Source organism: Leucoraja erinacea, unplaced genomic scaffold (assembly GCF_028641065.1).
Source record: "Leucoraja erinacea ecotype New England unplaced genomic scaffold, Leri_hhj_1 Leri_1495S, whole genome shotgun sequence".
Classification (NCBI taxonomy): Eukaryota; Metazoa; Chordata; class Chondrichthyes; order Rajiformes; family Rajidae; genus Leucoraja; species Leucoraja erinaceus.
In genome coordinates this window covers 9,742-32,433 of record NW_026575776.1, presented here as the reverse complement: position 1 = coordinate 32,433, position 22,692 = coordinate 9,742, and the positions used below count along the sequence as shown (strand labels likewise).

Genomic DNA, 22,692 nt, shown 5'->3' with positions numbered 1-22,692 from the left:
GACAATGTTTAGAGGAAATCATCAGGCGCTTTCACACCGAGTTTGGAGGCATTTTAAAGACCCCCAGAGAAAGTTTCAACAGTCACACAAATTAAAGTTAAACTATTAAGCCCCTCTGCCTATCTTCGTTCTCCTTCCACCAAAAAAACAAAACTTGAAAGGAAAGGCCACTTAAATCCTCTCAGAAAATGGAGCTGCATGAAGGTCGGTTGAAAAAACAGGACACAGCCTCTCTCTCTCTCTCGCTCTCTCTCTCATCTCTCTCTCTCTCTCTGTTTGTTTCGCTGTATATCTCTTTGTATCTCTCTCTCTCTCTCTCTCTCTCTCTCTCTCCTCTCTCTCTCTCTCCTCCCTCCCTCTCCTACCCTACTCCTCCCCTCCCTCCATCTCTATCTCTCTCTCTCTCTCTCTCTCTCTCTCTCTCTCTCTCTCTCTCTCTCTATTCTCTCTATCTCTCTCTCTCTCTCTCTCTCTCTCTATCTCTATCTCTCTCCCCCAATTGCAGCAACTGATGATCTAAATCTGTACCATCCCACTGCAAGATTTCTATCATCCATCCATGTCCCAGCGCTGCACTCAGTGTTGGAACAATCCGTGCTCCTCCAGGGCTGATCCAGGACGGTGTGGGTCACACACGGGTCACCGAGTGCGGAGTCTGTGGCTGACGGACAGAATGATGTTCGGTGTTAATGTCACGTTCAGCTCATGTCCCCAGCCTCTTGTTCCCCACCTCCTTCTGCTGCATCACCAGCCTGCACCCTGTGTGGGCAGATGTTTGGCAGGTGCAGTTTAATGTGGATAAATGTCAGGTTATCCACTTTGATGGCTAGAACAGGAAGGCAGATTATTATCTGAATGATGGGGTCAAGGAAAGAGCATTCGCGTCGGGCCCATGTTTTCCCCAATCTTTCCATCACCACACACAAGAAGCACAAGACAGGCATCATTGTGTGCAGATGCCGAGAAGTGTGGTCAACTCTGGCTGAACAACTGCTAATCTTGTGTGTGGACTCGATAATAAGAAGACATGAATGGTGTCAAGTTAGGAGAAGGGGAAGTACAACGAGTTCTGGGTGTCCTTGTGTTGATTCCAGACCTAATCTCACCCCCCGTAGTCTGGTTCAGTCAAACACCAAATACGAACACTGGAATTCCAACTCTATATTATTGTATACAATACCGCGGGGCCGATCTACAGAACCACTCACTCGAGCCCAACACAGCCTCGTGCAAACAAAAACAGACTAAAGACAATCGGCAAACCCCTATGAACTACCGAATCCTTTATACCCTTCCAAACTAGAGGCGCAAAAGTACTTGGGGGAGGCAACCCCTACAAACCAATTACCGATACCGGCTGCAAAATACATCGAATGACAACTCTTTGGCCCAATCATAGAACAGTACATAACATAGTTTCAACACATAACACTAAGGGAGAAACATTCACATTAAGTAAAGAAACATTACCATTAGATAAAGAAACATCGTTGGTGAGGCCACTGTTCTGGACCATTCACAACACATAGTTGAGACATAACATCTCCCCAACCAACCACAGGCTTGCCTTTAGCATCAGGACATTGCTGCACCTGCAGAATCCCAGACATTGTGGCAACATGTGGGTCACAAGAGCAGAATCCGTCTGCAGCCCCTTCCCAGTCTTCACACTTCCTGGAGCCATGTATGTCACATGGGTCTCCGCTCCCTGCAAGTGATGTCACCCTTAGTGAAGCAGGTATCACAGATATCTGCCATTTCCCCAAGTACCCAAACCCATGCATATTCACACTTGTTCATCAGTCACTGAAAGTAAGCATGCAGGTACAGCAGGCAGTGAAGAAAGCAAGTGGCATGTTGGCCTTCATAACAAGAGGAGTTGAATGCAGGAGCAAATATGTCTTTCTACAGTTGTACAGGGCCCTTGTGAGCAGATTTGGTGCTCGGAATTTGAGTGACATTCTTGCTATTGAGGGAGTGCAGCGTCGGTTCATGAGGTTAATTCCAGGGATGGCGAGACTGTCATATGCTGAGAGAATGGAGCGGCTGGGCTTGTATACTATGGAGTTTAGAAGGATGAGAGGAGATCATATTGAAACATATAAGATTATTAAGGGTTTGGACACGCTAGAGGCAGGAAACATGTTCCCGATGTTGGGGGAGTCCAGAACCAGGGACCACAGTTTAAGAATAAGATGTAGGCCATTTAGAACGGAGATGAGGAAAAACCTTTTCACAGAGAGAGTTGTGAATCTGTGGAATTCTCTGCCACAGAAGGCAGTGGAGGCCAATTCTCTGGATGGTTTCAAGAGAGAGTTAGATAGACCTCTTGAAGGTAGTGGAGTCAAGGGATATGGGGAGAAGGCAGGAACGGGATATTGATTGTGAATGATCAGCCATGACCACAGTGAATGGCAGTGCTGGTCGTAGGGCCGAATGGCCTACTCCTGCACCTATTGTCTATTGTGTATTGACAGTGTCCCATCAACTGCCATTAACCCACACTGGGGTATTTTACAGCTGCTGATTAAATTCCCAGCAAGTTTCAGCGATGTGGGAGAAACTGGAACACCCGGGGACACCTAGTCACGGGAGAGAACATGCAAACTCCACACAGATAGCACCAGAAATCAGTAATGTTACACCGGCGCTGGGAGATTGGGAGCGAGCATGAAACTGTGGCCCAGAATATGAAATGGAGCATGAGATCCGGGGTCCCAGCAACTGGGAGGGAGGGAGTTCTGGGAACGGGGGTCTCAGTGAGTGGGAGCTCTGGAACAGGGGTCTCAGTGAGTGGCATGGAGCTCTGGGAACGGGGGGTCTCAGTGATGGGGGGGGGGTCTCAGTGAGTGGGGGGGATGGGAATGGGGGTCTCAGTGAGGGGAGCTCTGGGAACGGGGGGTCTCAGTGATGGGGGGGGGCTCTGGGATGGGGGGGTCTCAGTGAGTGGGGCTCTGGGAATGGGGGTCTCGGTGAGTGGGGGGGGGAGCTCTGGGAATGGGGGTCTCAGTGAGGGGGAGCTCTGGGGGGGGTCTGGGGGGTCTGGGAATGGGGTCTCGGTGTGGGGGGGATGGAGCTCTGGGAACGGGGGTCTCAGTGAGTGGGGGGTCTGGGAACGGGGGGTCTCAGTGAGTGGGAGCTTGGGAATGGGGGGGGTCTCAGTGAGTGGGGGGGATGGGAATGGGGGGTCTCAGTGAGTGGGAGCTCTGGGAACGGGGGGTGAGTGGGGGGTCTGGGAATGGGGGTCTCAGTGAGTGGGGGGGAATGGGGGTCTCGGTGAGCTGGGGGGGAACTGGGGGTCTCAGTGAGGGGGAGCTCTGGGAACGGGGGGTCGCAGGGGGGGGGTCTCTGGGAATGGGGTCTCGGTGAGTGGGGGGGATGGAGCTCTGGGAACGGGGGTCTCGGTGAGTGGGGGGATGGGAACGGGGATCTCAGTGAGTGGGAGCTCTGGGAACAGGGTCTCAGAGAGTGGGGGCTCTGCAGCAGGGGTCTCAGTGAGTGGGGGAGATGGAGCTCTGGGAACGCGGGTCTCAGTGAGTGGGGGCTCTGGGAACGGGGGTCTCAGTGAGTGGGGGGGCAGGTCATCTATCAACATCTGTAGAGCCAGATGCTGAACCGTGGGGATTTCCAACTGGGACAGCAGACAATGGGAGTTTCTTGAACTATCTTCATTGTGGAGTTCCACACTTCCCTTCCGCTGCCCTGGGGCCCACACAAACTCTCTGTGCTCCACGTGTGGTCTTTCATTGTAAATTGTGGAATAAACGGCATCCACTCAGTTTAACATCCACTTACCGCACCAAGTAGGAGGCCATTCCTGCCATCGTGCCCATGATAGCTCATGGGGGAGCAATTCCATCAGTCCCAATTCTCAGATCCTTATTTCCCCTTTAGCCCTGCAACTTACCCACTCTCTCTCTCTGATCCTATCCATTCCCCTTGGGTGTTTGTGCCACTTTCCTGCACTAGGACTGGTTTACAGAAGACTATTAACCCATGAGCGTATGGTATGGGTGTGGGAGGAAACGAGAGTCTAATGCTGATAGGTGCGAGCTGCTGCATTGTGGCATGTTACAGTTGTGCAGCACGTTGGTGAGGCTACACTTGAAGTAGGATGGTCACTTATTGTCACCCTGCTATAGGAACGATGCCATCAAGCTGGAAAGAGTGCAAAGAAGATTTAGGAGGATGTTGCCACAAGTCAAGGGGCTGAGCTATAGGGAGAGGTTTGGCCAGTTAGGACTTTATTCCTTGGAGCCCTGGAGGCTGAGGGGTGATAATATAAATGTGTATAAAATCATGAGGGGGATAGATAAGGTGAATTCACAGTGTCTGTTACCCAGGGGACGTTGCTTTAAGGTGAGAGAGGCAAGATTTAATATGAAGCTGAGGAGCAAGATATTCACTCAGCGCTGCTGGGTAAATGGAATAAGTTGCCAGGGGAGGTGGTTGAGGCAGGCACGATAACATCATGTAAAACACACTTGGACAGATACATTGATAGGAATTGTTTCAAGAGATGTGGGCCAATCACAGGCAAATGGAACTAGCATAGATGCAACATCTTGGTCAGCACGGGTCAGGTGGGCCGAAGGGCCTGTTTCCGTGCTGTCGGCTCGATGGGTCATTGAGACCACACAGGGCTTGGAGTTGATAAATGAGGAAGTAGTGTTACAAGTGGACAGGGTGCTGGTGGGGCCAAACCTGGTTACTGGGGACAGTTTTGGTTCCTCTATTAAAGCAAGGATATGCCGACAGTCCAGAGAGATTCACTTGATTCATTCTTGATGGAAGAATTCAGCCATCAGGAGTGGCGGAATATATTTGGTCTCCAGTCTGTGGAGTTGAGAATGAGGGGTGATCTTATTGTAAAGCACGATCCTGAGGGGGGGTGAGAGGATAAATGTGAAGAGAAGGGTGAAAACGATTCACAAGGATGTTGCCTGGATTGGCCAGCTTGAGTTATAATGTGAGATTGGACAGGGTCTGTTTTCCATGGAGCAACGGTGGCTGAGAAATGACTGTGATATAGTTATATACAATTATGAGAGGCACAGACAGAGTCGATGGCCATTTCCCACCGTATGGGTGTCCAAGATCAAAGTGTATCAGTTGAAGATGGGAAGGGTGTGGTTTAAGGAGATCAGAGTGGTCATTTGTCCACACATTGTTGTTGGTAGATGCTAGATGAGGTGGTGGAGGCAGGAACAGTAACAATCTTTAAGAGGCATCTTGATAGGTATTTGAATTAACAGGGCACACAGGGATAGGCAATTAATGTTGGGAAGTTGGATTAGTGTCACTCAGCATGATGGCCGGTATAAGTGCGGTGGACCAGGGAGCCTGTTTCTGTGCCGGAGATCTCTATAACTATGTGCTGAGGCAGAGGCTCCAATGAGGGGAACATAGTTACAAGATAAGAGAGTGGTCATTTAAAACTGCACAGGAACTTCCTCTCATAGAGGTCAGTGAATCGCTGGAATTCTCTACTCTGGAGGATGGTGGACACTAGATCATTCGAGGTATTTGAGGAGGATTCAGATGATGTTTTCACACACAGACAATACATAACCAACATCCAGTAATTGTACACAGTGCACAGTGCACCCCCCACCACACTCTTGTTAATAACTACTCACCCAGAGAGCCCAGAATCAGCAACAGAAGCCTCACTTCACCAGGTGGCATTCTAGAAATGTAAGCAGGGAATTAAAATCAGAGAAATAAGAGATACTAGGGGTTCAGGCAAAGCTGTATTCTGGGACAGAATCTACAGTACACAAAATAGCTCACTCCCTCACACAGAGGTGAGATCGCACTCTTCCCCAGACTGTGACACCACAGACAGAGGTGAGATCCCTCTCCCACACTGGGACCCCCACACGCCAAACAAGGGGTATGATAAAAGACAATAGGCAATAGATGCAGGAGTAGGCCATTCGGCCCTTCGGGACAGTACCGCCATTCACTGTGATTATGGATGATCATCCACAATTACTACCCCGTTCCTGCCTTCTCCCCTGTACTCCTGACTCCGCTATCTTTAACAGCTCTATCCATATCTCTCTTGATAGCATCCAGAGAATTGGCCTCCACTGCCTTCTGAGTCAGAGAATTCCACACACGCCCAACTCTCTGGGCAAAAAAGCTTTTCCTCATCTCCGTTCTAAATGACCTACCCCTTATTCTTAAACTGTGTCCCCTGGTTCTGGACTCCCCCAACATTGGGAACATGTTTCCTGCCTCTAGCAAGTCCAGTCCCATAATAATCTTATATGTTTCAATGATCCCCTCACATCCATAAATTCCAGTGTATACAAGCCCAGTTACTCAATTCCTTCAAAATATGACAGTCCCCCCATCCCTGGAATTAACCTCGTAAACCTATGCTGCTGTCCCTCAATAGCAAGAATGTCCTTCCTCAAATTTGGAGACCAAAACTGTACATAGTACTCCAGGTGTAGTCTCACTAGGACCCTGTACAACTGTAGGACCCTTTGCTCCTATAATCAACTCCTCTTGTTATGAAGGCAAACATGCCATTCGCTTTCTTCACTGCCTGCTGTACCTGCATGCTTACTTTCAGCGACTGATGAACAAGGACACCCAGATCACAGTGTACTTCCCTTTTTCCTAACTTGACACCATTCAGAATAATATGCCTTCCTACCAAAGTGGATAACCTCACATTTATCCACATCAAACTGCATCTGCCATGCATCTGCCCACTCACCTAACCTGTCCAAGTCACCCTGCCATCCTCATAGCATCCTCCTCACAGTTCACACTGCCACCCAGCTTTATGTCAACAGCAAATGTGTTATTGTTACTCCTAATCCCTTCATCTAAATCATGAATGTATATTGTAAATAGCTGCAGAACCAGCACCGAGCCTTGTGGTACCCCACTGGTCACTGCCTGCCATTCTGAAAGGGACCCGTTAATCCCTACTCTTTGTTTCCTGTATGTCAACCACTTCTCTATCCATGTCAACACTCTACCCCCAATACCATGTGCTCTAATTTTGCCCACTAATCTCCTATGTGGGACTTTATCAAATACTTTCTGAAAGTCCAGGTACACTACATCCACTGGCTCTCCCTTGTCCATTTTCCTAGTTACATCCTCAAAAAATTCCAGAAGATTATTCAAGCATGATTCCCCTTCGTAAATCCATGCTGACTCGGACCGATCCTGTTACTGCTATCCAAATGTGTCGCTATTTCATCTTTTATAATTGACTCCAGCATCTTCCCCACCACCGACGTGTGGCTAACTGCTGGACAATTCCTTGATTTCCTCTCCCTCCTTTCTTAAAAAGTGGGACAAAATTAGCTACCCTCCAATCCACAGAAACTGATCCTGAATCTATAGAACATTGAAAAATGATCTCTCCCCCTCTCCCTCACTTTCTCCCACTCACCCACCCACACAGAGGTGAAATCTCCCTCTCTCCCTCACTCGCCCCCACTCACCCACCCACACAGAGGTGACATCTCCCTCTCTCCCCTCACTGGGACCCCCCCCCCCACACACACGATCGACCCCTCTTTATCTTAGGGCACTACAGTGAGTTAACACACAGAAGCACATACACTCACTTACACACTCACTCACATACGCACACAATCAGTTAACAACCAAAGGTAAAATTCTGAGCCTGTTGAAGCGATGGAACTGTCTCCTTACCTGGATGTGTAGTGATGTTGCTGTCTGAGATGGAGGGAGATGTGACCACCTACAACCTCCTCAGTCTTGGCGACAATCTTCCCCGAGTGGTGTTGTGTTCAGTGACAGCTCACCGACTACTTTCCACGTCTGCTTCCAAGTGAATAAACTACAGAGCGGGATGGCAGTGTAGTTGATGTATGTTTTAGATAAACATGCAAAACAAGCAAGCCCACACCTATTCTGGGTTTCTGGAATGAAGAGCTCATTGTTCCCAGTCGGTGAGCTTCCTCTAACAACCGCTGTGATGGGCAACATTGAGCAGGAGCTGTAATGGTGATAGGCAAATGTATGAGTGGGAATGTAGGTCCTGTATATATCCCTGCCAACTAACTAGGGTCATCCAGCACCAAAACTGCCCCTTCTGTCCACATTGTCTATGGCATACAAGTTGGCATACTAGGCTAGTCTTTTTCCCCTGCATTTGGCCCCAAGCCCTCTAAACCCTTCCTAACCGAGGCTAAGTGCCGTGTTGAGACCAAGTGCAGAACTGAGGCTGAGGCTCGAGAGGCTTCGGCGAGAAGAGGTGAGGAAAGGAGTGTTGAACTAGCGGGCGAGTCATGTTCAAGTCCAGTGGAGCAACAGCAGCAGCAGTAGCAGCTGTTTCAAGAGGAGTCATTGGTAATCAAGTATGGATGCAGGATGATGTGGGTGTGCTGTAGCTGTGTGATGTGGGAGCTGGTGGGTCCCAGTGTGGTTACTCGTGACCACATCTACAGATAGTCAAGTCAAGAGTGTGTTATTGTTCTGATACCAAACAATGAAATTCTTACATACAGCAGCACAACAGATATGTCAATGTATATACATGTATATATATATGAAGCTATATACATGGATATATATGGAACTATTTATTATGATTATATATATATATATGTAAATATTATTATCTGTTTAATAATAGTACAAAGACAAAATCAATGCCTCCAAGTTGATGTAGTTCTGAGCTTATTTGGCATTTGTAGTGTTTAATGTTGTGGATGGTTGTAAAGAATCTGTTCCTGAATCTGAACGTTACAATGTTCAGGTTCTTATACCTTCTTCCCGATGGCAGGAGTGAAATGAGAGTGTGGCCAGGGTGGTGTGGGTCTCTGATGATGCTGGTTGCCTTTTTGAGGCAGTGAGTCCTGTAGGTCCTGGATGGGCACGTCAGTACCCTGGTGAACCAGGCAATGTTCACCACCTTTTGCTCCCTTCTTCATTCTTGGGTGTTTGAGTTGCCGAACCAGGCTGTGATGTAACTAGTCAATGTGCTCTCTACTGTACACCTGGAGAAGTTCAAGAGAGTATTCGTTAGCGTACCAAACCTGTAAGGAAATAGAGGTGTTGATGGGCTTTCTTTATGATTGCATCAATGTGCTGGTTCCAGTACTGATTTTCACAGATATGCACGCCCAGGATTTAGAAGTGTTTGACTCTCTCCATCACCGTCCCGTCGATGAAGACGGGTGTGTGGATCCTCGCCTTCCTCTTCCAAAGGTGTTGAGAGCAAGGTTGTTGTTCTGACACCATGTAGTCAGTCGATTAATCTCCCTCCGATACTCAGACTCATCATCATCTGTAATACGACCAACAACGGTGGTGTCGATGGCAATTTGAAGATGGGTTGGTTTTTGGTCCAGTTGTTTAGTCATTTTTATGTGGGGGGTGGGAGGAGCTGAGGGCCTTGAATACCCAGTCAATGATGGTTATCTCCGAGCAGCATCTTTGCCCCTTCATCGCAGCCTACCATCTGGATCTGGCACGGCCTTTCCTGTCGGACACTGGCCAGAGCTTCAGCTTCAGCAGCGGTGCATCACTGATTTACCATCACGGAGCGGGCGAAGCCTTAATGGGGATCGCCCTGTGGAGCTCCGGAGTGTTGGGACTGCTGTTTAACACCATGGAGCTGTGGTCTGCAGAGCTTCCAGCCGCGGGCAGCGCTGACTTTAACATCGCGGAGTCCTGGGACCTCTTGTTGCGGTCACCAGGGTTGAATCTCCGCCCAGCTCGGCCTGTGGACTTCTGGAGCCACTGTCTCTGGTAGGAAATGGCCGATTTGGTAACTCCAAGAGTGTTCTCCATTCCGATGCTAGAGCTCTGATTATCCCGGCGAGAGGGCTGAAACATTGGGGCACCCATTGCAGCAACTGTGGAGGGCACAAAGGCCCCAACCACGGGTGAACAATGAGATAGAGCACTGAACTTTATTGCCTTCCCTCACAGTGGGAAACGTTGGTTCCGCTGTGTGGGGATGATTATGTTAAATTCCAGCATGTATTGTGTTCTTTATTATTCGTATGGCTGTACGGTAACTCAAATCTCACTGTACCAATTGGTGCATGTGACAATAAATGTCTCTTGAACTCTTGATTAATCTCCCTCCAATACTCAGACTCATCATCATCTGTAATTCGACCAACAACGGTGGTGTCGATGGCAATTTGAAGATGGAGTTGGAACTGTGTCCAGCTACATAGTCATGAGTATAGAGTGAGTAGAGCAGGGGGCTGAGCACACTGCCTTGAGGTACTCCTGTTGTGATGGTTATCGAGGAGGAAGTGTTGCTGCCAACTCTTACAGATTGTGGTCTCTTGATGAGGATGTGTTGGTTGTTTGAGGAATTCAAGCTCAAAATTGACAACCTGGAATCTGAGCTTCAAAAACTGTGGCACATCAGGGATGGGGAGAATTTCCTGGATGCTGGGTACCTGGAGGCAGTCACATCCGTTAGGTTAACTACATCCAATTCGGTCTGTGTTCAGGAGGAAGATGGTGTGAGGCAGGTGGGGTTCAAGAGGGAGTGCTGAATGAGCCGTAGTCCTTGAGCTTGTCTAACAGGTCTGAGAGTTTGCTCCCTGTGTGAATGAGCATGAGGGCCTTAGGAAGGATGAGCAACTGAACCATGGCACCATGGATCAGGGAGCCATTCAAGGGGGGACACAGGATGATGTGGGTGTGCTGTAGCTACGTGATGTGGGAGCTGGTGGACCCCAGTGTGGTTACTCGTGAACACACATATATATATTTATATATATATATACATTTGTCTCTTTAATAACAGTGTAAAGATAAAATCAATGCCTCCAAGTCAAGGTCGTTCTGAGCTTGTTTGACAGTTGCAGTGTTTAATACCCTGATGGTTGTAAAAAAATCGCACCTGAATCTGGACGCTACAATTTTCAGTCTCCTATTCCTTCTCCCCAATGGCAGGATTGAAATGCGTGTGTGGCCAGGGTGATATGGACCTCTGATGATGCTGACTGTATTTTTGAGGCAGTGAGTCCTGTAGGTCCCTTATCTGATGGGGAAGTCAGTACCCTGCTGGACCAGGCAATGGAAGCCATTCAAGAGGGGGGCAGGAGAGACACGTGGTTGTAATTTGGGATAGTATAGTATAGTAAGGGGAATCAACACAATTATCTGTTGCAAGGAACAAGAGTCCCGAAGGCAGTGTTGGGTGCCTGTGTTTGGGACATCTCATCTGACCAATAGAGGGAATTAGACGGGGAAATCTGGTCGTCACAGTCCATGTTGGTGTCTATCTTTACGTTTAATGCAGATTGGAGTGAGTTGTTGCAATTTGAGAAGTCAAAGTAGGGCTGAACTACAGTGATTGGTAGGGGCCTGGTGAATGTTGTAGAGCACAGGGATCTTGGATAGTTGCCTAAATATAGTTCCCTATAAGTGGCATCATAGGTGGTTGTGGTGGTCAAGAAGGTTGTTGGTACATTTACCTTCATCAGTCAGGATACTGAAGGTTGAGAAGTTATGTTACAGTTCTACATTGGTGAGGTTGTACATAGTATTGTCTCATTTTCTCCAGAGATGCTGCCTGACCCAATGAGTTACTCAAGCATGTGTTGTCTTTGGTATAATGGAATGGAATACTTTATTGTCACATGTGACAAGGCACAGTGACATTCTTTGCTGCGTACCCAATGTATACACATAGACACACACACTACACACTTACACAGTACACACAAAAGCACACGGCTCCTCACTTGTGTTCACACACACCCCCACACACACACACACCACACACACACACACCTTGTGTCACTCCACACCCCCCCACACACACACCCACACACACACCCCACACTGTGTTCCTGTGTCACACCCACCACCCCTCTTGTCCTGTCCACACACTCACCACACCCACACACACAGTGGTGCCCCACACCGGGTCCTCCTTGTCTGTCCCCCCCCCCCCTGAATTTTGATGCCCACACACACACACCACCACTGTGGATGTCCCCCCCCTGGCTGTGTGTCCCCACACCATCCCCTTATTGTGTTCTCACACCCTCCCCCCCCTCCACATCAGTCCCCCAGAAGGGTGTCTCCTGTGTTGAAACTTCCCCTCCACAGTGGACAGGTATCTTGTTCTCGATCTTATTCATACCAAGTCTGAAGAAGGGTCTCGAGCCGAAACGTCACCTATACCTTCTCTCCAGAGATGCTGCCTGTCCCGCTGTGTTACTCCAGCTTTTTGTGTCTGTCTTTGGAGTTTAATGCAGATAGGTGCAAGTTGTTGCATTTTGAGAAGTTAAAGTAGGACAGACCCACAGTGATTGGTGGGGCCCTGGGGAGTGTTGTAGAGCACAGGGATCTTGGATAGTTGCCTAAATATAGTTCCCTATAAGTGGCACCATAGGTAGATAGGGTGGTCAAGAAAGTTTTTGGTACATTTATCTTCATCAGTCAGGATACTGAAGGTTGAGAAGTTATGTTACAGTTGTACATTGGTGAGGCTGCACTTGTGATGTTATCACATTTTCACCAGAGATGCTGCCTGACCCACAGTGTTACTCCCCAGCATTTTTTGTGGTCCCCCACACAATCTCATCAACCGTCGACCGTGGGTCACCAGCCACCGTGAGGCTTCACTGCCGCTGAGTACCCATGTATCAAATAGTAGCCACCACAGTGCTGACAAAGCTTACAAAGCACGCCTGGCTCCTCCACCGTTCTCTGTCCCCCCCCACTTCCCCCCCCCCAGTGGTGCCCCCCCCCCCCCCCCGTCCTCCGTCAGCCACAGTGGTCCCCATTGTTCTTTGTTCCCCACCCTCCCCAATTCTCCATTGTTCTCCCCCTACCTCCCTCACGACGGTCCCCCCACGCCGGGTCCCAGCCGCATTCCCAGCCCACAGCCGTGGCCCGTCGGGAAGCCTCTTGCCCGTCGGGAAACCAGATAAACCAGCATCTGTAGTTACTCTTTATTACATTTGGAGTACTGTGTTCAGTTTTGGCCACCCTGCTATAAAAAGGATATCGGTAAGCTGGAAAGAGTGCAGAGAAGGTTTACAATGATGTTGCCAGGACTTGAGGGGCTGAGCTATAGGGAAAGGTTGGGCAGGCTAGGAATTTATTCCTTGATGTGCAGGTAGCTGAGAGGTGATCTTATGATATGTGTAGGAAAAAAATGCAGATGCTGTTTAAATCGAAGATAGACACACAAAGCTGGAGTAACTCAGCGGGACAGGCAGCATCTCTGGAGAGAAGGAATCGGTGACGTTCCGGGTCGAGACCCTTCTTCAGATCTTATGATAGGTGTATAAAATCATGAGTGGAATAGTTAGGATCAATGTGTGTACTTTTACTCAGCGTATGAGAATGAGCTGCCAGAGGAGGTAATGTGGCAGAGGACAAAAAATTAAGTTGGAGGGGCACAGGCCTTTATCAGTGCTATATGACCCCATGACTTTGATCAATTCAAATCACACTCAAAACCACACCTGTTTAGTGGCATACCCGACATCTCCACCATGTTCACCCAGGTGACTTAAAATGTGTTGTGTTGTTTTATAACAACTTGATTTTAAAATAAGGTACTTGTGATTTTATGGTACAGGCCTTGGGTGTCCAGAAAGGCACCAGTGCTTATGATTATAATGACTTGAACACTAAATGGTCATGAAAAAACTGTGTCCCTCTCCCCCCACCACATCACACCCATTCACCAAGCCGTCCTTGTTTACTAGTTTGTGTTTCTAGTTTGCATCTGTTGCTTAATTTGCATCTGAAACATTTAACCAAATATCATTTGTTTCCTTGACGTGAAAAGGCCTTTGTTCTCAGTCTTTGTGCTTCCTGTTTATGCAGCATTAACCCATGAAATACTTTGATTGCAATCTGTAAAGTCTGCAGGAGCAAGAGTGAATTATTTAGAAATTACTACGGAAGAACAGGCCGTTCAGCCCAACATCTCAGTGCCAGACTTTATCCTCCACTCCAGCATCATCCAACGTGGCAGCATTGAGCTGTGTGGTGGAATGAGGGCTGGAAATGGAAACACAGCATCATTGCTGTTGGACTCAAACACGTCACATTGGACACTGGTCTCTGTGCTCTGGAACTATAACAGGCAGACAGTAAATGGGGCATTGGCTGCTGTACACATAAATACAGCATGCCAACAGGCTCTGTGGTCCATGTTCCATTTGCTCATCCCTCTACACCTTTCCTATCCACGTACCTGTCCAAACGACATTTAACTGTTGTAATTGTACTCCCATATACCACCTCCTCTGGTTGTTTGTTCCATGAATCCAGTACACTCTGTGTATGAAAGGTCCCATTTAACTCTTCCCTGCTCACGTTGGAACATAGAACAGTACAGCACAGCAACAATCCCTTAGTCCACAATATCTACACCAAACATGTTGTCAAGTCAAACTAATCTCATCTGCCTGCACGTTGTCCATATCCCTCCGTTCCCTGCATATCCCTGTGCCTGTCTAAAAGACTCTTAAACACCACTATCACATCTAACTCCACCACCAATCCTGGGAACACATTCCAGACACCCACCACCCTCTGTATAAAATCTAGTCCCACACCTCATTTAAACTTACCTCCTCTCACCTTAAAGCTATGCCTCCTATCAGTTCTCCCCTCAACCTCCAGTACTCCAAAGAAAACAATCTCAAACAGTCCAATATGTCCTTGTTATTAATACCACCTAGTTCAGGCAGACTTTGAACAATTAGACTCCTCCACCCTGGTAAAATGAATGCGATCACAAATCTTATCTATGCCCCTCATGATTTAATAAACCTCTGTATGGTCACCCCTTAGCCTCCTTCAAGAAAAAACAACCCTGACCTATCCAGGCTCTCCTTATATCTCGGACCTTCCTGTCCCAGCAACATCCTTGTGAAACTTCTGTAGCCTCTCTAGCTTAGTCACATCCGTCCTGTAGCATCTGTGCACCATGCGGTCTCACCAATGCTCTCTACAGATGTAACATGATGTCCCAACACTTAGAAACATAGGTCCCGAGAGCCGTTACAATTGGTGTGTTGCGAGTTCCCACAAAATGTTGAGAGATTAAATAACTTTTCTGAATAAGGAATTAACAGTCGAGTTGTTGCCCGATGGAGGGATCGGAATATTGAAGGGAGTGAAGTACATTGAAAAGATTATTTGGAAATGTAGTAATTGCGATGCAGCAAATTAGTAGATTAGATTAAGGAGAAAATACTCTGAAGAGCAGAAAGTGAGGAGAGAGGCTGTGAGAATGGTGAATTGGCAGAAAGCAGCTTCAAAACTTGGGATATACTTGGGATGATAAAGTAAACCAATCTCCAGATACCTTGAGAAAGGGATGTGGATGATTAGAGGGCATAAGGAATGGGAGAGAAAGAAATCTCCTGAAGGGAAACTGGCTCCAGTAGATCTAGAGTTTAAGGACCTGGTGGTTGGCATTGACTTTGAAGGGGGAGAAGATTATTTGGAAGATTGGGCAAGTGTTAGGATTAGGAGAAATTTGCAGCCTCCATCTTATTCATCTTGCGTTCCCTGTACTCCATCTACACATTGTATAGCTTGCGTACATAACAGACACTTAGAGCCTGCAGCACCTTTAACACCACCTGCAGATTCCACAATAAAGCCTGCTTTACAAACAGCAGCAACACCAGTACAGGATTATTTGACTCCACCCGCTCAACTATTGGCAGATAGTGCAGTAGCACACGGTAGCAGGAGTAAAACGAAGACGGTAGCTCCCGTATTTAAGAAGAGAGAGGTTATTAGAGACATAGTACAACCCCCAGAATATTTTTGCGAGCCCAAGCCTAGACGAATTAGACGAGTAGCGAGAGGTCAGAGAGGGTTCTTTAAGAAGTACCATAATCCCCCTAGTGAAGAGGAAAACATACCGGAGGGTGGGACAGTAGCGGGAGACACTGAAGGAGATCCCGATATGGCTAATATCATGAGAGCAGAACAAGTATCTCGTAGGCAATTCCCAGATAGGGGAATGTCTAATCCAGCCTTTGATTCGGCTAGTGCAGTGGGTGTGAATAATCCCCAAACTATTGATGTGTATACCCCATGGAAACCTAACGAGATGATGGCAGTACTGAGTAAAATACCTGACTGGGAGAAATCACCTGCTTCCTTTGTGGATTACCTTAGAACCACAATGCATGTGTATCACGCAGACTCCTGAGATTTATGGGTTGTGATACAGCAGATAAATATTCCGACAGAGCATACCAGACACTTGGCAACCTTAAGCCCCTGTGCCACCTAGGAAACCAGAACGGAAACCTCTGGTGACCTTGCCCGCGACCCAAGGATTCCATGAGGTCGCCGGAGGTTTTGGGCACTCGCCTGTAAAGCCTCGAGTTGGATCGACCGAAGCATGAGCTGCATCTACCGACCGCACACACACACACACACACACACACACACACACACACACACACACACACACACACACACACACACACACACACACACACACACACACACACACACACACACACACACGCACACACACACACACACACACACACACACACACACACACACACACACACACACACACACAGACACATCGCGAAGGTCGGGGCCATGGAGAGCGGAGGAGCGCTGTCTGCACGATGAAGAGGAGGTAAATGGCTGCCACAGAGCATGGCATGTCCTTTAGAGGGCGCAGCGGGGGAGGGGGGTGGGAGGAAAGAGAAGGGGAGAGAAGTAGCGAGAAGGGGGGAAGGCGTGGAGACAGTTTTAAGAACTGTAATAAAGTTTAGCGGGCATTTTACCTACCGCTGGGTCTTCTTGGTCATGAAACTCCAATGAGCCAATCAAAATGGCCGGTCAACGAAGGAGATGGCCTTCGACTGCCTGTGAGTAAATAGCAACCCCACTCCACAAGCCTCGATCAAACGACAACCTATTTTTAGTCGAAGACAGTTTTAACCATGTTGAAACAATTGAAGCAACCTAGAAGAAGACTCAACCACACGGAAACCACTTTTCACCATTAGGGAGAGTGAAACAAAACCTCCGGTGACTGGCCAGAAAACAGTTCTAGTCAGATGGCTCGGGCAGTGGAAGGATATCAAAAAGCAGGAAAATCAGCCTGCAGTAAAAACAAAACAGAATATGTAATTAAGAAGGAGGTGCCAAAATCTGACTTAGGGCCGTGGAGTCCTAAAACATTAGCGAAGAATGGAATGAAAAAAATTAGGGTCCCAGAATATCCAGATCACTCGGGCTTTTATGATGATATGCCTGCCTTAGAGCCAATTTCCCTGAGATCAAATTGGAGAAAAAATATTAAAATACTGGGACCAGAACAATGTTATTTATACTAGTGGTGGAACAAGACATTGGAGTAAAGCATGTCTGACTAGGTGATGAAGTGAAGGAGGGGGGTCAGAGAAGAGACCCTCAGGATCAAAGGGACTCTCGAGATCCTAGAGACTACAGGAGCTCCCGAGATCCGAGAGATTACAGGAATTCACGAAATCCTAGGTGAGAAAGGTTAAAAGATTTAAAAGTTACAAAAATGGATTCAGCTGAAAATTAGAAGCAAAAAAGGGCTTTCACCTTTCTCCCATTATACTAGCAAAGCTAAGAAAGATGTTTTTGCCATTCTTCCATAACACTAGCAAGATAACAGCACTTATACTTGAATGTTTATCACACAAAGCAAAACCATCAAGAGAATGTTCAGACTCTTGGCTCCTATCCATGCTCTATAAGATTATAATGTGCCTCAATAAAGTAAAAAAAAAGAAAATGCTTGATCTGCAGAAAAAATAGTCTTCTCATCATGACTATACTTCTCTCGGAAGAACCTGTCAATCTTAAGATGCAAGAGGCTGTACAATGCTGTGTGAGATAAAGTTCTCACACATCGATTACTGAATCGCTGATTATTGGGTATAAATATATCAGATTAAACATCACCCCCTTGTCTGGCGATAGAGTGAACCTATAGTCTGTATATTACATACTGTAATACTGTTACTAATTTTATTGTGTTTTTGTCTGTTTGAAGTGAAATGAACCATAACATAGGGACTCCAGAACTAGGGGGTCATAGTTTAAGGATAAGAGCTTTTAGGACCGAGATGAGAAAATCATTTTTTACACAGAGAGTGGTGAATCTATGGATTTCTCTGCCACAGAAGGTAGTTGAGACCAGTTCATTGGCTATATTTAAGAGGGAGTTAGATGTGGCCCTTGTGGCTAAAGGGATCAGGGGGTATGGAGAGAAGACAGGGATGGGATACTGAGTTGGATGAGCAGCCATGATCATATTGAATGGCGGTGCAGGCTCGAAGGGCCGAACGGCCTACTCCTGCACCTGTTTTCTATGTTTCCATGTTCCTATGTTTCAGAGATCAGAGGAATCAAAGAGAGCAAAGAGTAAGCTGGTCAGGAGATCAGGAACCAAGAAAACAGACACCTTTTTCTCAGACCATTCCATTTTCGCAGTCCAGAATCAATGGACAAGATAAACTGACCCCATCAAAATAATGTATCAGGATAAAGAAATTAGGAATACCATTACATAAACACTGAAAACTGAATGAGGAAGAGATTAAGGAAAGATATTCTGAAATCAAGAGATTCAAGAGATTCAAGATTCAAGATTCAAGACAAGAGACCATTATTGTCACATGCACCAATTGGTACAGTGAAATTTGGGGGTCACCATACAGCCATACGAATAAAAAAAGAACAAAACACAATATTATTTTGTGATGCAACACTTGTCCCTCTACCTCCCCTCTCGACTACGTTCAAGGACCCAAGCAGTCATCCCAGGTGCGACAGAGGTTTACCTGCATCTCCTCCAACCTCATCTATTGCATCCGCTGCACTAGATGTCAGCAGATCTATATCGGTGAGACCAATCGGAGGTTGGGCGATCGTTCCGCCGAACACCTCCGCTCGGTCCGCAATAACCAAGCTGACCTCCCGGTGGCTCAGCACTTCAACTCCCCCTCCCATTCCGTCTCCGACCTCTCTGCCCTGGGTCTCCTCCATGGCCACAGCGAGCAACACCGGAAATTGGAGGAACAGCACCTCATATTCCGCTTGGGGAGTCAGCATCCTGGAGGCATGAACATTGAATTCTCCCAATTTTGTTAGTCCTTGCTGTCTCCTCCCCTTCCTCAGTCCCTTTGCTGTCTCCCCCCATCCCCCAGCCTTCGGGCTCCTCCTCCTTTTTCCTTTCTTTGTCCCCCCCCGCCCAACCCCGCCCCCCGATCAGTCTGAAGAAGGGTTTCGGCCCAAAACGTTGCCTATTTCCTTTGCTCCATAGATACTGCTGCACCCGCTGAGTTTCTCCAGCCATTTTGTGTACCTTCGATTTTCCAGCATCTGCAGTTCCTTCTTAAACACAATATTATTTTAGCATAAGTATCTCCTGCACAGTTGAATCAAAGTTTCCTACTATGAGGGAAGGTCCAAAGTTCAGTCATCCTCCTCTTTGATGTTCTTTGATGTACATGGTCGGGGCCTCCCGAGCCCCCCATAGCCCTCCCTTGTCACCGCTACGGGTGGCCCGATGCTCAGGCTCTCTCGCCGGGATGAAGGACCTCCAATGACGGAACGGGAGAACAACCTCAGCGTCTTGGACCTCCGAAATCGGCCACTTCCTAACGGAGTCCATGGGTCCCGAAGTCCACAGGCCACACCAAGCGGAGACCCATGCTGGCGGCCCTTGGCAAAGGGCCCCAGGGCACCACAATGTTGAAGTCAGCGCCGCTCGCGCTGGAAGCTCTTCAAAGCACAGCCCAGCAATGTTGTTGCATTAGGCCTAGCACTCTGTAGCTTCAAACTGCGATCCCAGGTGAGGCATCGCCCTCTCCGCGATGTATCCAGCGCTGCACCGCCGCTGCTGGAGCTCTGGTCCGGTCCCCACCAGGAAAGGCCACACCAATCCAGTTGGTAGGCCGTGAGGAGGGGGACGAGGACACGACTCGGAGAATAGTCGCATTCTCGCCAGGAGGCTTACCCTACTCCCCTCCCCCACATAGAAAAACTAAAGAAATCTCCTCAACATACTTTTAAACAAACTAAAAAACAAAATAAAGATGGAAAAAATGGACAGACTGTAGGCAGAGGCAGCCTTCATGCGGCGCCCCTAGTGGCCAGGAAGGGTGATAGACAACCCCATATTTACCCGAATAAATATTTTAAAGTGGAGAAAATAGTAGCATTAGGGGCTTGCTTCAATTGTAACCAGCTAGGTCACTGAAGCAGAGAATGCCCTTCACGAAGACAGAGAAGGAAAGAATGGAGCAAAGAGCCAAAGGGAAGAGACAGAGAAACTAAGAAGGGAAACAAAGTAACTACTATTGATGTGAGGGAACAAAGTAGAAATAAAGACCCTGTCCCACAATGCGAGTTTACCCAAGAGCTCTCCCGAGTTAAACTCCTGGTACTTCATCACCAGTATTTTTTTACTCTTGGAAATTTTTCACACTGTTGAAAAAAGTTCACGAGTTTCACGAGCTTACCGCGTTTTCCAAATACCTGCCGTTAGCGTTACGAACCACTATGAGACATCCACGAGCTCCCACGTACCCGCTATTTACATTCTACGTACTCACCACGAGTTTGATTTTTTTTTAAACTCGGGCGAGCTCTTGTGTAAACTCGCATCGTGGGACAGGGCCTTAAGAATTTTGGCACTAGAGGAAGGAATGGAGGCCACTGTGGAATCCGATGAAGTACCTGTGAATTTATGGAAACAACTGCAGATGTGGCTCCACATATTAGCAGAAAAGTATACTTTCCAGCCAGTGCAATAGATCTTGGAGTGGTGAAAAAGGCAATTAATATGACAGGTCCGAATAAGTACGAAGAGCAATATTTGTCTAACCAGTATATTGTTATGTTTTATCAGGTCCCAAGGACAGTTGTTACCCGGATATGTCAGCATCTGGGGAGTGAGTTATGTTAAATGTGGACCCGCAAGTATGGGCAGAAGATGCAGCTCAGGTAGGATGTGTTTGCATTGATCCCATCCAAGTAGCTCTCCAGACAGGAACACTGCATTCGATACAGCAGTATCCATTGAAACCACAGCCCATTAACAGCATAGAAAAATTTATTTGGCGATTGCTGGAACAAGACATCTTAGTAAAATGCCAGTCCATTTGTAACACACCAATCCTTGCAGTTCCGAAGCCAGTAAAGAAAGGCCAGTACAGATTGGTCCGTCATAAGGTCGATTAACTCAGTTGTAGAACCGCTCCATGCACTAGTGCCAAACCCAGCCCACACCTTGGCTCTAATCATAGCCGAAACAAGAATCTTCTAGATAGTCAACCTGCCACATGCATCCTTTACCTTGCCTCTCCATAAGAACAGCCAATATTTGTTTGGTTTCACATATAGGGGCCAGCAATACACCTGGACCAGATTGCCTCAGGGATTCATCAATTCGCCAACTTTATTTTCCAGGTGTCTACAGGAACAATTGAGTACTTTAAATTTTAGAAGAAGTTCTACCCTCGTGCAGTACGTCGATGACTAATTAGTGGCCAGCAGAGATGAACCAAGCAACCGTGAAGATACTGCACAATTACCAAATCATCTAGCGAATTTGGGATATGTGGTCTCCCAGTCAAATTTACTGATAGCCCAGGAGAAAGTAACATTTTTAGGAGTCATAGTTTTGGCAACAGAAAGGATTCTAGAAAAAAAACAGACTCAAACTAATTTGTGAATTCCCGATTCCTAAAGAAGCAACACAAATGAAGCAATGGCTTGTTATGGTAGATTACTGTAGACCTTGGATCCCTAACATAGCTTTAGAAACTAAAGAACTGACACCCTATACAAGTAAAGAGGGTCAATGCCAACTAACTAAGGAAGCGCGAGGCTTTTGAGCACCTGAAGAAATTGTTGATGCGGGCCCCAGCATTGGGAAGACCACTATATGACAGACCCTACAAACCTTATTGCACTATTCTCTCTGAATGTTCGATGGCAGTCGTTACTCAAAAACATGAGGATAGACCAGTGGCCTATTATTCATCCAAACTCGACCCAGTAGCAAGGGGACACCCATTATGCACCCAAATTCTGACTGCCGTTTAGAATAGTTTACAGTCTGCTGCAAATTTGACCCTACAGCAGGAGATAGTAGTAAGTAAGTACGTTTGTTGGCCAAGTATTCACATACAAGGAATTTGTCTTGGTGCTCCACCCACAAGTAGCAACATGACAATCAGTGACAGTTACGAATGACTCAGAAAACGCTAAACATTAATAATAATAAAATATTAATGATAAAACACCGGAGAATCTTGTGTAACCTTCGATTCTCCAGCATCTGCAGTTCCTTCTTAAAAACAATGATAAAACACCATTGATCAAGCATGTGAACCAACAGATTACCAGATCAAAGGGAGGCTACAGATTTTTGGCAGTTGAGTAGAGCAACTACTCGTGGATAAAATCTGTTTTTATGTCTGGCTGTGGCAGCTTTGACAATGCGGAGTCGCCTTCCAGAGGAAAGTGATTCAAAGAGTTTGTGGCCAGGGTGAGAGGGATCAGAGATGATCTTGCCCGCTCGCTTCCAGGCCCTTGCAGTGTACAGTTCATCAATAGAGGGAAGGTTGCAGCCAGTAATCTTCTCTGCTGATCGGATGATTTGTTGCAGCCTCCAGGTGTTCTGCTTGGTGGCTGAGCCAAACCAGGATGGAGAAGGTG

At 47.2% G+C, this 22,692-nt stretch overlaps 1 long non-coding RNA gene across 1 annotated transcript; it reads right to left on the bottom strand.

Annotated features, from left to right (window-relative positions):
- Positions 1-523: 523 nt before the first annotated feature.
- LOC129715900 (uncharacterized) lies at positions 524-7,991 on the bottom strand. The gene is made up of 3 exons (XR_008726566.1): positions 7,690-7,991; positions 5,640-5,689; positions 524-661 (listed from the first exon to the last, which is right to left on the bottom strand). It is a non-coding gene; the product is annotated as an uncharacterized LOC129715900 (long non-coding RNA).
- Positions 7,992-22,692: the final 14,701 nt, after the last annotated feature.